Source organism: Cryptomeria japonica, chromosome 10 (genome assembly GCF_030272615.1).
Source record: "Cryptomeria japonica chromosome 10, Sugi_1.0, whole genome shotgun sequence".
NCBI classification, from domain to species: Eukaryota; Viridiplantae; Streptophyta; class Pinopsida; order Cupressales; family Cupressaceae; genus Cryptomeria; species Cryptomeria japonica.
In genome coordinates, this window is record NC_081414.1 from 593,431,437 (window position 1) to 593,448,650 (window position 17,214).

Here is a 17,214-nt window from a genome sequence, read left to right on the forward strand (position 1 = left end):
AAGATTCAAAGTTCATGATTGTTGAAAATGGAGATTGGGTGCTCAATTTATAGATATTTGGATGAGATTGATTGAAAGGTGGAACATATTGATCAAGAGGTGTGAACTGAGGTGAGCTCAAATGCAAGTTGATAGTTGAACTGCCGATTGTAGGAGTGAAACTCAATATATTGAATAGATTAATTGAGTCAACTGATTGAGAAAAAGCTGATTGAAAGAAGAAAAAGAATGATTGGAGGAAATAAAGAAGATCACATGGAGAGCTTAATTTAGAAAAAGCTAACTGAAAGATGAAAATAGAAGTTGAAGAGATAAATGATTTAATTAATTGATTGATTTAATTAATTAATTTAGCATGTGCTTGCATTTAGATTTAGATTTTTAAGTTAATCTTTGCATGAGATATTATTCAAATAATTGAATTTATTAATTCAATTTAGCATTTGAATATATTTAGAACTTGACTTTGATTTTCAATTTGGTTTTTGAAATCATGCACATGTATTTGAATTTGGAAGAAATTAGAAGGATATGAAATTAGAATTTGGGGATTTGAAAATGGAAGAATTAACTAGTTAATTAAATAATTTAAAGAAACTATTTAATTATGTAGAAATGGAATTTAATTAAATAATAAAGATTATTTAAATTAAAGGATTAAATCATAATTAATTGAATAATAAATATTTAATTAATAATTAGAAGAGGGTTGAATGATTAGTTGATTAGAGATAGAAATTGAATAATTAGTAATTTATTTAAATAATAAAGATTATTTAAATTGGGGAATTAATCAGAATTAATTAAATAATAAATATTTAATTAATATTTAGGAAATGATTAAAATGATTAAATGATGATAGAATAGGAAAATAGAATAATTAGTAAGATTATGAGGAAATATGAAATTAGAAGAATAAGATTAATTAACTTAATTAAATAATTAAAGAATTATTTAACTAATTAGATGAATAATTAGTACAAGATCAATGAGACATTTTTAGGTGTCTACATTTGCCCCTCTTTGAGACAAAGTCAGAATGACATTGTTTCAAAGAAAATGAAAAATTTATGCCCCAGTATGCCCTGGTGATACTTAGGGTGTAATTTTGTCCCTCTTTGAGACAAAGTCAGAATGACATTGTTTCAAAGAAAACGAAAAATTTCTGCCCCAGTATGCCCCGGTGATACTTAGGGTGTAATGCCCCCTCGAGAGATTGTTTGTACATTAAAGACATGAATGATCTCTTGAAAAAAGAAGAATGTAAGATGAAAGATAGAAGAACGATTAGCTGATTAGAGATAAAGATAGGTGATGTGAAGATGATAATGGAATAGAATATGAGAGAATAAAATAGAATAATGTTAGATGAGAATTAGAAGCAATTGAAGATGATTGATATGAGATGATAAGAAAATGATTTAGAAAGAAGATGGGAAATCAACAAACTATCAAGAAACATATGAGATGAGAATGAAATTGAATGAATCATGAACTCGTGTCACATATTTTATTGCGTCAATATATATTCATCACCGAGACTTATTATTGAACAATGAAACTTTAGCACATCAGGGTATAAGGAACCAAGATGCAAAGATATCTCATTACACAAACAAACACGTAGCAGACAAACAAAAAACAAAGAAAAAAGATAATGCCCATCATAGCTCGTCTAGTCACTTGTAGACATCCTTGAGTAGCATAGGAACAATATCTGTCGTCAAATGATAAAAGATAAAGACTAACCCAGACAAAATTTAGCAGCTATACTGACCTTGTGCCTTCGTTCTCAGTTGTTTGATGTGATGGTTGATAATGTCCGATCTCAGAAAGTTGTGGACCCCATTTAAGACTGACCTGTTTGATTTCGAGTGTATCCTCTTCTGTTTAAGACAAGATAACGATCACGTTGATATGGATATGATATGATTGATAAGATAGTTTGATCAGTTGATTGCAGATGATTGACTGGATAGTCATATCCTTTTTTAACTTCATGTGAAGTGTTTGTTGGATATTTGCTAGGGTATTTGTTTCTCACAAGACATTTTATTACAAGTTTTTTGATTGATTGATTTTTTATTTTTAGTTCTTTTCCATGAGCTTTTTCGATGTTTTTCGATTATGTATGTAGATTTTTGAATGTTTCTGTTTTATTTTTAGGATTGTATTTGAATGTTTTTGGTTGATCTTTTCAAGATTGTATTTGAATGTTTTTGCTTGATTTTGGATTTTGAGTTTTTCAATTGTTTTTGAATTTTGATTTTTTCAATGTTTTTGGATTTTTTTGGGACTTTATCTGATTTTTTGGATTTTTTCAAGACTTTATCTGATTTTTTAGATTTTTCAGGACTTTATCTGATTTTTAGGATTTTTTCAATTATGCCCCCAGCATGCAGACCTGTATGACATGATGATCAGCAGAATGTATGTGGAGACAAATGAATTTTTGACATGACCTATGTGAATACAATATGCAGGATGAAGATGCACTTCCTATTCGAACAACGTTGACTATCTTTGTATTTAGCATTTGTAATACACCTATTGAAAATGAAGGTGCAAAACTTTTCATAGATAAGTGGTCAATCGATCTCTAAGGTCCTTCAGACCATTCATCTCAACACACTTAGTGACTAGGTTTTACAAATGGAGACGTGGAAAACTTCCCCATTGGTTCTTGAAACTTTGATCTTCTTTTGCCCATGTGTGTGTAGATGAGTTAAATCCCGCTCTTGTGTTCACTAAAGATCCTTAGCATCCTATACGACTAGCTACATGGATTATTCTAACTTCAAAAGCATCCCGAATAGAGCCTCACTACCAGCAAGCCTTGAGAGCTCCGACGAGGTTATAGACTATAATTTCTCAAATATTGCTCCATTGCCAGTAGGCGTTCATAGCCCTGATGGAGTTACTTGCATGTTCCCATAGTTAAGCTATTTTTTTTTTTTGCATTTTGTATACATGATATTTCAGTTATATATCATTGCTTTTTTTGCCTTTAGATGGATATTTGGCATAGCTCTTTTTACTTTTATTTTCTTGCCTTGACTTGTAAGTAATGAAACCTACTTGGGTGTGATAATTACAACAACGCTAAAGTAGAATTTTAGATTTTTCACTAGTCATATGATTAACTAGTTGTCTTGAGTGAATTAGAGATCTTCTTAATGTGTGAGATATAGCAATTGATAGATTGTGGGTTAACAAGTCTCAAATGGTGAAATCACTACCCAACCATAAGTAAAACATCGTCACAGGGTAATGTTGAGAATGAATGACCTTAGAACCTCAGAGACTTCATGTCCAAATATCTGAGAAAGGAAAGACCCTTGTTTTCCTCAGGATGCAAACAAATGATAAACTCGAACAGTTGCCTTGTTTTATTGATGCTTCTATATGAAAATGTGGAAAGTTTAAGAATGCGATGCATCTAAAAAAGAAACTACATGTAATGCTATGTTTTAAATGATATGATATGCAATGCAGAAAATAAAACCTAAACTAAATAGCCCTTAGGTATAATATTTGTGTAGGTAGTTCATTGGTCTTTGTTTGAAGAGTCAGATAAAGATGTGTTTTCCAATAGGATATAAGGACTTAGCTGGGTGTATATGTTCAAAATCACCAACATTATTTTTATTAGTTTTTGGATTTTGTGGATCATCAGAGGGAAATCCATCTCTGGAACCCATGAATTCAGCTATAGCCTTATCAATTTCAAAGCAATCCAACCGTGGTAGATTCTCTTGCCCCCGATATTTCAAGTGTGGGTGTATGAGGCTAATTGATTCTAGTTCTAAAGTTGTGACATGAGTGGGTGTTATGCTTGTTTTTGTCCCTACATTAGCATTTGATGATGGCACACATACAATTTTTCACAAGTTGCTTTGTGTATTATGATCTTGATTGGTGATTTCATTGATAAGGGGTTCATGAACAACTTGTGTATAGGGATTGGGATCATGAGGAGAAATGACAAGTTTATTTGAGAGGAAATCTTGTGAAGAACATGGAGGATTATGACATGGAGATGAAGGGATGGAGAGATCTTGATCAGGATTTGGAGAAATAATGGGCTCTTGTTTAGGACATGAAGGTAAAGGTATGCTTAGATCTTGGTTTGTAAAGGGATTATTATGAAGGATAGGAGGGATGTCTTGATCTTGCTTAGGAGGTGGATGTTGGATGGGACTTGAAAGGACACTTTGTTCTTGAGATGGAAGGGTGTCATTATGAATGGAATAGAAAAGAGTGAGGGGATCATCATAAGATTCTTGGTTAGTGGGATCTTGATAAAAAATTAGGTAGGATGAAAGTGGTTGTTCTTGATCTTTATTTGTTTTAGGGCTCATTTCTTCTGATTTTGGATCATCCTCTTGACACAGGGAAGGAGTTTGGAAATACATGGGAGATTCTTGGAATTCAACATTTTGGCCTGATGAAGAAGGATTTTGAATGAGATTCTATAAATCATGACTTGGATTAGATTGGTTTTGTATGATGGATATCCCTTGGGAGGTTGTGTTATTAGATAGAGATGGCATGGATTGGTTTTGTGTGATTTTAGGGGATGATGAAATGGTGGATACATATGGTTGATTTGGGATTTGGTTGAAAGGGATTTGATTTTGGTTGAAAGGAGTATGATTTTGGGTGAAAGAGGTTTGATTTTTGTTGAAAAATGTTTGGTTTTGGTTGAATGAATTTTGATTTGGACTTTGGTTGAAATGGGTGTGATTTTGGTTGAATGAGGTTTGAAAGTTGGGTTGATATGAATTTTTATTTGGACCTTGGTTGAATGGGGTTTGAGTTTGGTTGAATGAGGTTTGAATGTTGGGTTCATATGAATTTTTATTTGGAATTTGGTTGAAAGGGGTGTGATTTTGGTTGAATGAATTTTGAATGTTGGGCTGATGTGATTGGTATGATTGATATAGTGGGTTGAAAGAAAAAGAAGGTTTATATGACTCTAATATTGGTTGAACTAAGGTAGGAACAATTTTGTTGAAGAATGAAGGTTGGCATGTTTGAATGGTCTCACAAGAAGAAGAAGGTTGGTCTAATACTAATCCCCTCGTGGCCATTACTTCTGTCATCATGTTTTCTAACCAGCCCCTATGGTTGTCAGGACTAGCCATGTTTGTCACTTGTTGTTGCAAATTCTTGATCTATTGAGCTAAGGTTTGTATGGATGGCGATGGAATAGGAATGGAAGGGATGAATCATCCACCTTCCATACAAAATGTATAATGCCAATCCATGATGTTTGCTTGTTTGGTTTGGACCTAGGATCACAAAATGTAAGATATTTTCTCCATTTCTCTTAATGTGACAATGTTTGATTAAACTTGACCAACTTGTTTGAGTTGAGGTTGAGCTTGAATGATCCTCTAATTGTGTTTTGGATGTTTGGGGTATGAATTTCTAGGATGATTATGCAAATGATGATGAACTAAGATAGACGTATATGAGGTCTAAACAAGGATGTATATGAGGATGATAATGCAAAAAACTTAGGATGATAATGAGGACGTAAGTGGGACTATACAAAAGAATATGGATGATAATGAGGACGTAAATGGGACTATGCAAAAGACTATGGACGATAATGAGGACGTAAATGGGACAATGCAAAAGACTATGGATGACAATGACGATGTAAATAGGAGTACCTATGGTCACAAGTATGTAAGGACACTTTGAAAATCAGTTTCAAAATGGACTTTGTTATTGGTAACTTCATGTGTAGGACAATGTTTTGCAGTTTTCCAAGTCTGAGAACAATGGTTGGTAGGTATGTATAGCTGACTGACTCAATTTTCATACAATCTCAAAAAATTCAGAGATACATGGGATAGGGCTTGAAATAGCCCAAGGGACTGACTCAATACTGGTCTATCACAATGATACATAAAAAGCATGGAATACAATCTTAGGCTAGATATTGGACACCATTCAGTGAGGCCCCCACAGTAAAATACCGAAACAAGATGGACAGATAAAGAGTCTGGCAGCATTGGCTCCACTCCATGTCACACACTTCTTAGGCTTGCCAGCCTCTCTTACCCCAAAGATCCAAAGATCTTATCTCTAAGGGATTTCTGTCTCATAATGTAAGGTACACGAGGGGTATCTATGGGGTACGATCCGCACTCTCGGAACCACTGAACGTAGGATTTTTGGCAACTAATTTGGTAATTAGTATTAGGTTTCGAGGGATCCCGATCCAACAATGGATTCTCAGAGAAAGCCACTTAAGGCTTTAGTTGAGCTTATCGGTGCAAGGAAGGCCCCCACATATGTCGAATTCACTCAACACTCTAGCCTCTTGACCAGTATATTTATATAGCAGCTTGAAAAACCTGCTCGAGAGTACGCTAGGAGAGATGATATCCCCAATGCATCCCAATTTGAAATACCTATGTGGGGTGATGAAATCCCCAATCAAAGATACCCTCACTACATAGAACAAAAAGAAAATTTGGATGTCGTTGTCACCTTCCTTCTTTCTCCCATGGGCCTGATGGTGGGTAGAAAGTCAGTTAGTGCAATAGTAGGTCCACTCCAGACACAATGAAAAGTTCTTTTCCCTTAAGAAAATGAAAAATGATTTAATCTAATCCAGCTTTATTTGCATTCATTTTATAGCCCAAATTTAGGTGTTAGATCCATACGTGCATGTCAATTTTAAACACCAAATCCAAGAATGAAGGCATACATGTCAATTTTAACCATTTGTTTGATTTTTAAGCACCAAAAACCAAGTGTAAGATGCATGCATGTCAATTTTAGCCCATGTTCATTTTAAGCACCAACAACGAAGTGTGAGATTATCTATGCATGTCCTTTTTAACTGTTGTTGATTTTAAGCACTAAAAATTGAAGTGTGAGATTATCCATGCATGTCCATTTTAACTGTTGTTGATTTTAAGCACTAAAATTTGAAGTGTGAGATTATCCATTTATGTCCATTTTAATTGTTGTGAGATGTGCATGCAAAATTACTAATCTAATCCTCTCTGTGAATCTGCCACAGGCTATAAACAGAAGATTAGTAGCAAAATAAACCAACAGAAAACAAAAACTGAGAACTTGATAGAGGCAATTGCATAATACTACCTAAGTGATTGCGTGATGCTTACTGAGCGAATGCGTGACGTTATCTGCTCAATTGCATAGCACTAATAGGTCAATTGCATGACAAAATGCAAACAACAAAAAAATTAGAAAAATACAAGAAACTAAACCCGATCAGGAACCTGCGAAACCAATTGTGAAGCCCTAGCCAAATCCCTCATCATCCATTCAATATTGATTAGATCATATTTAATTGTATAAGAAAGAACTAGGCTATTATATCTGTCTAAGGCTAGTTGTTCTTCCGAATCCTGTATCAATTTTTCTACTTGGAGAACTTTTTGATATCGTTTGGCTTCTCTCCTTTGTTGTTTCATCCTTCTTGCCCCTGAAATCTTGAACTGAACTTTTCTTGCCATAAACTGTGTTAATCAAATCCCTGCGGATGTGTGACCCTAAAAGTACAATTGCATGATGTGGATAGGGTGTTTGCATGACCCTATTAGGGAAAATGCGTGACCCTGAAGGGTCAAACGCATAATTCTGTCTATGCAATTGCGTGACAATGTAAGCTCGATTGCATGACAAAAAATCATTTCTCAAAATTTGTGCAACCTACAAAAAAATGAATAATCCGTACAATCTGCAAAAATCACACAGAACATAGAAAAATGTTAAATTGTTGTTAGTTCACGTCGGGTTCACCAAAATGTGGGATGCAAAATTCATTATTCTATTAACCAAGCAAATCAACTAGAAACCAAGGAAATCACGAATCCCTTCTAATCAAAGAATTTAACAAACTAACAATGAAATGATGCAAGATCAAATAAAATAGGAATTATAAATCAATTCGAATAAAACTCCCTATTCCAAGATTTGCATATCGCTTCTATTGCTCTTCTCCTCTTCGTGGTATGATGGCTCGAAGATATTGCACTAGTAACCTGCAAGTGACACAAAGATTCAAAGTTTGTGATTGTTGAAAATGGAGATTGGGTGCTTAATTTATAGATAATTGGATGAGATTGATTGAAAGGTGGAACATATTGATCAAGAGGTGTGAACTGAGGTGAGCTCAAATGCAAGTTGATAGTTGAATTGCTGATTGTAGGAGTGAAACTCAATAGATTGAATAGATTAATTGAGTCAACTGATTGAGAAAAAGCTTATTGAAAGAAGAAAAAGAATGATTGGAGGAAATAAAGAAGATGACACAGAGAGCTTAATTTAGAAAAAGGTAACTAAAAGATGAAAATAGAAGTTGAAGAGATAAATGATTTAATTAATTAATTGATTTAATTAATTAATTTAGCATGTGCTTGAATTTAGATTTAGATTTTTAATTTAATCTTTGCATGAGATATTATTCAAATAATTGAATTTATTAATTCAATTTAGCATTTGAATATATTTAGAACTTGACTTTGATTTTCAATTTGGTTTTTGAAATCATGCACATGTATTTGAATTTGGAAGAAATTAGAAGGATATGAAATTAGAATTTGAGGATTTGAAAATGGAAGAATTAATTAGTTAATTAAATAATTTAAAGAAACTATTTAATTATGTAGAAATGGAATTTAATTAAATAATAAAGATTATTTAAATTAAAGGATTAAATCACAATTAACTAAATAATAAATATTGAATTAATATTTAGAAGAGGGTTGAATGATTAGTTGATTAGAGATAGAAATTGAATAATTAGTAATTTATTTAAATAATAAAGATTATTTAAATTGGGGAATTAATCATAATTAATTAAATAATAAATATTTAATTGATATTTAGGAAATTATTAAAATGATTAAATGATGATAGAATAGGAAAATAGAATAATTAGTAAGATTATGAGGAAATATGAAATTAGAAGAATAAGATTAATTAACTTAATTAAATAATTAGAGAATTATTTAACTAATTAGATGAATAATTAGTACATGATCAATGAGACATTTTTAGGTGTCTACAAAATCATCTTTCTATCATGCCAGGAGTTAAACCAGTCAAGCAAAAACTTTGTAAGATGCACCCTCACGTGGCACTACTAGTCAAAGTTGAGCTAGAAAAATTGCTAAAAGCTAGATTTATCAAAGCTATAGACTATGCGGAATGGATTTCAAACATAGTACCCATGTCAAAGGCAGAGAAATCTATTAGGGTTTCCACAGACTTCAAAGATCTCAACAAAGCTTGTCTAAAGGATGACTTTCCATTACCAAACATTGATATGATAGTCGATATGACTACTGGGAATGAGATGTACTCAACAATAGATGGATTCTCTAGTTATAATCAGATCAAAATAGCTCCTGGAGATCAATAAAAGATAGCTTTCACTTGTGCATGGGAAACCTTTTGCTGGAATGTCATGTCATTTGGGCTGAAGAACGCAGGACCAACTTATCAAAGAGAAGTAGCAACTATATTTCATGATATGATGCATAATAATATGGAAGACTATGTTGATGAAACTTTAGTAACGACTATGAAGAGATCCACACATATTCAAGAGCTAGGCCCTATACTAGATAGAATGTAAAAATTCAAACTTTGGCTAAATCCAAAAAAGTGTGCATTCAGAGTGACATCTGGGAAATTGCTTGGCTACATCATTTCAAAGAAGGTAATCGAGGTTGATCCTGAGAAGGTCCAAGCTATAATAGAAATTCCACCTCCAAAGAACATCAGTCAAATGAGAAGTTTACAAGGACATCTCCAATCAATCAGACGCTTCATTTCTCAACTGGCAGAGAAAGCTCAACCTTTGACAAAAGTATTGAGGAAAGGAGTTATATACAATAGGGATCAGGAATGTGAACAACATCTTCAACAAATCAAATATTACCTATCCAACCCACTAATATTGATGCCACTGATTTAGGGTAAACCATTGATCTTATACATATCAGCAACTGATTCATCACTGGGGGCACTTCTGGCACAACAGGGTGACAATAAAAAGGAACGAGCTATCTATTACATCAGCAGATAATTGGTATCTTATGAAATGAACTACACCATAATAGAAAAATAATGCTTGGCATTAGTTTTTTCATCACAAAAATTGAGACACTATATGTTAGCACATTCAATCAAGTTGGTGGCTAAGATTGACCCGCTCAAGTATCTTCTCAACAAAGAAACACTCACCAGAAGATTGGAAAAATAGGTCATGGTACTTACAGAGTTTCATATTGAATATGTGGAATGCAAAGCCATCAAAGGACAGGTAATTGTAGATCAACTCGTTGAAGCTCCACTTGAAGACACTCAACTGTTGCATATAGAGTTTCCAGATGAATCAATAATGCACCTTACTCAACAATCCTGGAAGATGTTCTTTGATCGGTCTTTCACTCAAAATGGTTCTGATGGTGAAATAGTATTTATTACTCCTTAGAAGTATTCAATCCCAAAGTCTTATAAGATTGTGTTCCCTTGCACAAACAACATTGTAGAATATGAAGCTTGGATAAAGCTAGCTATAGAATGGAAGGTTGCAAAAGTACACATCTATGGAGATTCTCAGCTGATAATCAATCAAATCAATGATGTATATCAGATTCAAGATGAGAAACTAATGCCTTATAAGAGGATGGTGGATGACCTCAAAAAATATTTTGCTTTTGTATTATTCTAGCAGATTCCTAGATCAGCAAATAGAGTAGAAGATGCTATGGCCACCTTGGCATCTATACCTGAGTTACAGGAATCTAATTTTTGCTTCAAATTCCTGGTGGAAGATTTACATTACCCTTCTTATGATTCTCATGAGTCCCAGATAGTTTTTTCTATTATTAGACATGACTCATCTCGATATAACCACATTTACTCTTATCTGCGTGACCAAATCATTCTAGAATATCTTACCCATAATGAGAAAAGGAACCTAACTCGAAATGCTTCATGGTACGTCATCATTTCTAGTGATTTGTTTAGACAAAGTTTGGATGGTACATTGCTTAGGTCTCTAGAAACTAAAGAGTCTAAACGTGCATTATCAGAAGTCCATGAAGGTATTTGTGGATCTCATTCGAATGGTCTTACTTTAGCATGGAAACTACTAAGGGCTAGCTAGTACTAGCCAGACATAGAGAAGGACACTATAATTTTTTCTAAAACTTGTGAGAAATGTCAGCTACATGGAAATCTCATACATGCTCCAGCAAGGGATCTCATACCCTTCATCACACATTGGCCTTTCTAGCAATGGGCCTTTGATCTCATTGGTCAGATCTATCCTGTATCATCCAACGGACACAAGTTTATCATAACTACCACTAAGTACTTCATTAAGTGGGTAGAAGTGGTTCTGCTCATCAAAGTAACCAGTAAACAAGTAGCTCTATTCATTCTAAACCATATCATTTGCAGGTATGGGATACCTTTGTCCATCGTGACTAACAATGGATGACAATTAAAGAATAAAGATCTAGATGAGCTCTGTGAGAAATTCAAAATTAGACAACGCTAGTCATTTGTATATTACCCTCAAGGTAATGGACAAGTTGAGGCATCTAACAAAAACCTGTTGACTATCTTACACAGAACAGTAAACAAATCTGGGAAGGACTGGCATCTACAGTTTAATCCTGCATTATGGGCTTACAGAACAAGTATCAGAACACCTACTGGGGCTACACCTTTCTCTTTGGTGCATGGGTCCGAAATAGTATTACCTATTAACATAGAAATACCATCTCTAAGAGTTTCTTTGCAAGGTCTTGTTACTAATGAATACTATAGAATATCTAGATTGCAAGAACTCGAATTGCTAGATGAGTGTCGACAAGTGGTGTTTTATCATCTCAGAGTATATCAAAAGAGAATGTCTAGAGGATATAACAAGAAGGTTTGACAAAGAGAATTTCAAGTTGGTGACCTAGTTCTGAAGGAAAATCCTAAAAATTAATAGTTTCGAGACAACAAAGGGAAGTTTGAACCCAACTGGCTGGGTCCCTACATCATTACTATAGTATTTGGCTTTGGTGCCTATCAACTCTCAACATCGAAAGGAGAACATCTCTGTGAACCGATTAACACCATCCATTTGAAGAAATTCTGCACTTAGCATTCTCTGCTCCAAGCAAAATGCACAGCTAAAAAAATCATTAAAAAATCATAAAAAGTCTTGAAAAAAAAAAAAGAGAAAAAAAAATACCTTGGTGAAAACCTAGTAAACAGGTACCTTGGTAAAAAAAATGAATCTCTGCCAAGCAGGTGAAAACCTGGCAAACAGGCACCTCTTGTACTCAATGCTTCATCTATCAACACAACATTGGCATTTCCCACTTTCATGTATCTTTATTATTGCTTGCGCATATTTCAGTCACTTTTGTGACATTCTGGTTCATTAGAACCCCATGGTTTGAAACTGATTAATGTCCTAGTCTTAGGTTAATCGATAGAGCAATTTACATGTCCTAAACAATATCAACCAAGTCATCTTTCCGTGAGTGAAACTTGGTCATCCACTCCGAGTCAGTCACCTGTCTCTTGACTACTGAAGAGTTTTATCACTGAGTAAACAAGCAAAACAACATAATGGAAAACAATCATTAAATAGTTTGAGATATGCATGAAAATTTTTCTTTGTATGTTGTCTTTTATATTGGTTTTTGATTATTATCCCTCAGAGTAACTCGAGGAAGTCTATCTTGACTAAGAGAAGCAAGGATTGGGGGCATAATATTTTCTTTGTTTTCTGCTTGTAGGAGTGATTCTGATGATCTGGAAACATCTAATAAGTTGGGTGTCTATGATAAGAGCCTTCACATCAAAGTGAAATCACCACACATACCTCAACTCCGCTTATTTGTATGCTATAGGGAAGTTCCCATCATTTCTTTGTCTATTTTGAGGGAATTTCTTTATCATGCAATCTGGGTTCCTACGAAAACTATCCAAGGATATGAACGAAATAAGGGTCATTGTGGACAAGATAATTAATATTGCACATGAAAAGAAAGGAACTCTAATATGCATATTATGCTTATTATGCTAAGTGGTGAAACTTAAGTATTTTAAATCCAGTGACTAGGTTTAGGTTGCATCTCATTTTGCATTTCATTCTATAATTTGTGAATTTAGAGTGATTTCGATATGGTAATAATCTTTTTATATTCTAAATGAGAGTTGGATGCATCATCATTTCTTAGCTAAGTGGTCTCTTTTTCATCATTTCTCCGATTGAGTACTTGTGTATTGAGATGTTAGTTGCATACATAAGCATCTTATATAGATTCATACATTTCATTATCACTCATTCGCATTCATCTTATTGCACGGAGAAAAAGAAAATTTGCATTACTCATTACTCATTTTCATCATTTATTTGCATATGAAAAGAAACAAAAACAAACATTCATATTCATTTGCATTACATACATCCATGCTAAATAGATATGCATAAATATAGAATAAAACATATAGAAGACATCTCATAATTGATCAACACAAGTATTATGAAGTCCAATTAGATCTTGTATATATATAATCATCAAGTCTCAAAGTACAAAATGATGTCAACTGACATATACAAACTCCCATTGGAGCAACAATCGTAAGGGCTACAAAAAATGGCTATGTCTACAAAAAATCTCAGAGCTACAAAAAGAATATCTAGCTCTTGGCCTCTCCCTAATTGCCAGGTGGTAGAGGAGGAGGAGCTTACTGAACAGGATCCTGATGAGGTGCTTGTGCTCCCTCGAATTGTGCCATGTACTGCGAGTAGGGTACAACCTACTGCTCTACAAGAGCAACTACACTGTAAGTTGCAACGTAATAAGCCACCTGACTGGTCTAGTGCAAAACCTCCTACTGAAGAGTGTCTCTCTCTACCCTCATCGCTGCAACTCGATGATCTCTCTCCACTCTAAGATCCGCTAGCTATCAGTCTCACTCAGCTAGCTGAGTCTATGCCACTCTCAACTGTGACTACAGATCTGCTAGACGTGCTCTCATCGACCATGTTGTGTCAGCCCCCTGCACTCTCACAAGCTCTCCACCACCATCTCCACCTATGGCTCCACCCTACTCCTCCCATCTCTACCTAACCTATCTAGGAGCTACTCGCTCCTCCTCTCCTCCACCCAACCTAACACCAACACTCCCTAGGGATCCACCCTCACCCCTCTGTTGCCTACCTCCAACTGGAACCCTACTGCTACTAGCACCAGGATCACCACCTGTCTGCCTCAGAGCATCCGCTCTTTGTCCCTGCCTCTTCCCATGTCCTTGTCCCCGTGCGGGAGCATCATCCTCTACCTCCTCAATACGAGGTGCCTACTCTGTTGGATTAGTGAATCTAGGGAAAGGGTGTTGCTGGAACCAATCCCTGTACTAGGGAAATACCCCGCATCTACAATGTCATCCATGTAATCCCACCGGAGTCACTGTAATCCAGTCAACTCCTGCATACCCAAGGCATAAGATAACCTTGGTTCCCATCCCTACCTCTCCTCATTAGCATATTGCACGTATGCAGTGAACTCCTACAGGTCTACCATACTTCCTCATCACTCGAGAAAACATGAATCGATCAACCATAGTCTGTGATCTGCCAATGAGTGGGCAAGTAATAAACAAATCTCTCCAAAAAATCCTCCAATCATCCCACGACTCTAAACCCCTATAAGGTCTCCATATAATGTCTATAAAGTCATCTAGCTGTTGTCTCCAAAAATCTATCTTGCCTAGATGGGGCTGAGTAATATAACCTAAATATCTATATACAATAGGCTAACTAGGATCTCTGTCGTCATCTACAATCAGCCTGCATACTGGGAGGTGCTCCCAAGCCCATACCTGTAAAATCAAAACTTTAGCAGCCATGCTCTTCCCCTCCCTATAAACAATCTCATGCATCTCATGATACATGTGTGATAATATACAAGAACCCCAGCCTAATCTCTGAGGGGTCTCAACAAGCCTCTCTAGCATCCTACCCCATCCACACAAAAATCCCTGCTATCCCCTATCCGGCATAAGAAAATAATTGATAAACCCTACCAAGATGCAAGAAAGTGGAAAATCCTCACTGTACCTGCTCATCATCATGTCCCAACTAATAGAACATGTCAAAATATCTGGATCCCTGAAAACATGTCTGATAGCCTGTAATCTAGGAAGCTGCGCTACATCATAATCTACCTTACCCCCAGCAAAAGGGATATGGAGAATCTTGTAAACATCCTCAAGAGTGATGGTCATCTCCCCAACTGGTAAATGGAACATGTTATGCTCAAAATGAAATCTCTCAACTAAGGTCATGAGCATACTATGATTCACACATATATTAGGTAAATCAGGAAAGTGGGTGAATCTATACAAATCAATATGTGCCTGGTCAACATTTGATAACTGTCACACTAAAGTCATCGTCGGTGGATAGACTCATCTGAAATTAACATGAGGCAATCGAACTTGCAAAAATAAAACAACGAAGCATCAAGAAATATTTCAAATAAGATTATAAGAGAAGTAAAACATCATGCAAATTCAACTACGCCAATTGCATAATCAAAATTTCAAGTTTGCACCTTAAAAAATGCTCACTATTTTCCAAACGCTAAAACAAAGAAGCACAAAAAATCATAAGAGTCAGGAATGGGCTTTGTACGAGAAAAGACTCCCATACAATATAGGACTACACCTAGGATGACAAAATGGGCTCTTTTGAATGTTTTCGTACAATAGAAGGGTAGCCCTCGAATGACAAAACTAGTACGCTTAAATGACAAAACAAACTTCATTAGTTTTTCGTATGAGATAGGATCATGTCTCGCATGACAAAACTGAGAATGACCAACTTTAAACATGCTAAAAATTGAAAAATTCAACAAAAAATTCAAAAACAAAATGAATAAAAGGCTTAAGATCGATCACTTACCATTGGCTCATAGTCCCAAGGTCGATTATGTCATCTTTGTTTCTTGAATCAATGCTCACAAGTGGGAACCACCATTTTTCTTTGCAGAAGGCTTTTTGAATTTTCAAACTTGGAGGGTTAAAATGAATTGAAAATGATACTTTTACCCCATATATAGCCAAAACCCTAATTTTTCAACTTGCTTTGATGGACATGAAAATTGTACTCTTAGCTAATTTACCTGTTCTAATTAGATTTTTCGGGATCAAAATCAAAATACAAGATCATTTTCCTAGTCAATTTCACAATTTAGATTACTTAGCGCTTTTTCATCAAAAACTCATTCTTTCTTCAAATTGAGCTCAATTTCTTAGTAATTAACATTGAATCTCAATTTCATTCTAAAAAAAAACTTTGCGCTCAACTTCAAACATCAATCAATGCCAAATTTTCAAAATTTCCTCAGAATCAATTTATGCTCAAATAATTATCATCGCCAAAAATTGCCTATAATTATGTACCCTCGCTATCTTTCGATTTCGCTCCCGAGGGGGCATACTCATGACCTCGTGACTATTAGGATTAATGATAGTCCCAAAGATACTAAGAGGGGGGGTGAATTTGTGACCCACAATATTCACTCACTGGCCAATGAATAAATATTACTTACAAGGGGGGCCTGCACATGCAGGAAGGCCAACTGCCTAGAGCTCACTACTCAATCTACAAAATGGAAGTCTTGCTAACTTACAAAATGGATTATGATTTAATATTTGCTCATCACTTCTACCATCATGTTTACAAGATCATTAAGAGTTTCCTTTTCATCATCATCACTCTGCATCTTCTCATGAAGTTTTTTTCTCTTATTTCTAGTGATAGTGAGATTCTCTTGAAGTCCTTGAATGAATTCCCGTGCAGTCCTCAGATCATCTCCAAGTTTGATATTCTTCAACTTCTCTACATCGTAGTCCACAAGAGCTCCTTCTAATTACTTTCTTAAGTTCTCCATTGTGTACCAGTGTCAGGATCTTCCTCAAGCTGTTAGGCTTTTGAAAATAGAGGACTAGGCTCTGGTACCAATTGTTACGATTAATGATAGTCCCAAAGATACTGAGAAGGGGGGTGAATCAGTATCTAACCGATTGACAGAATATTTAACCTTATTAAGTATTTTACATTCCAAAATAGTGTATTGGTAAATAAGAATTACTGCAATAAATAGGAACGGTAAAGACAACATAGAAAACAC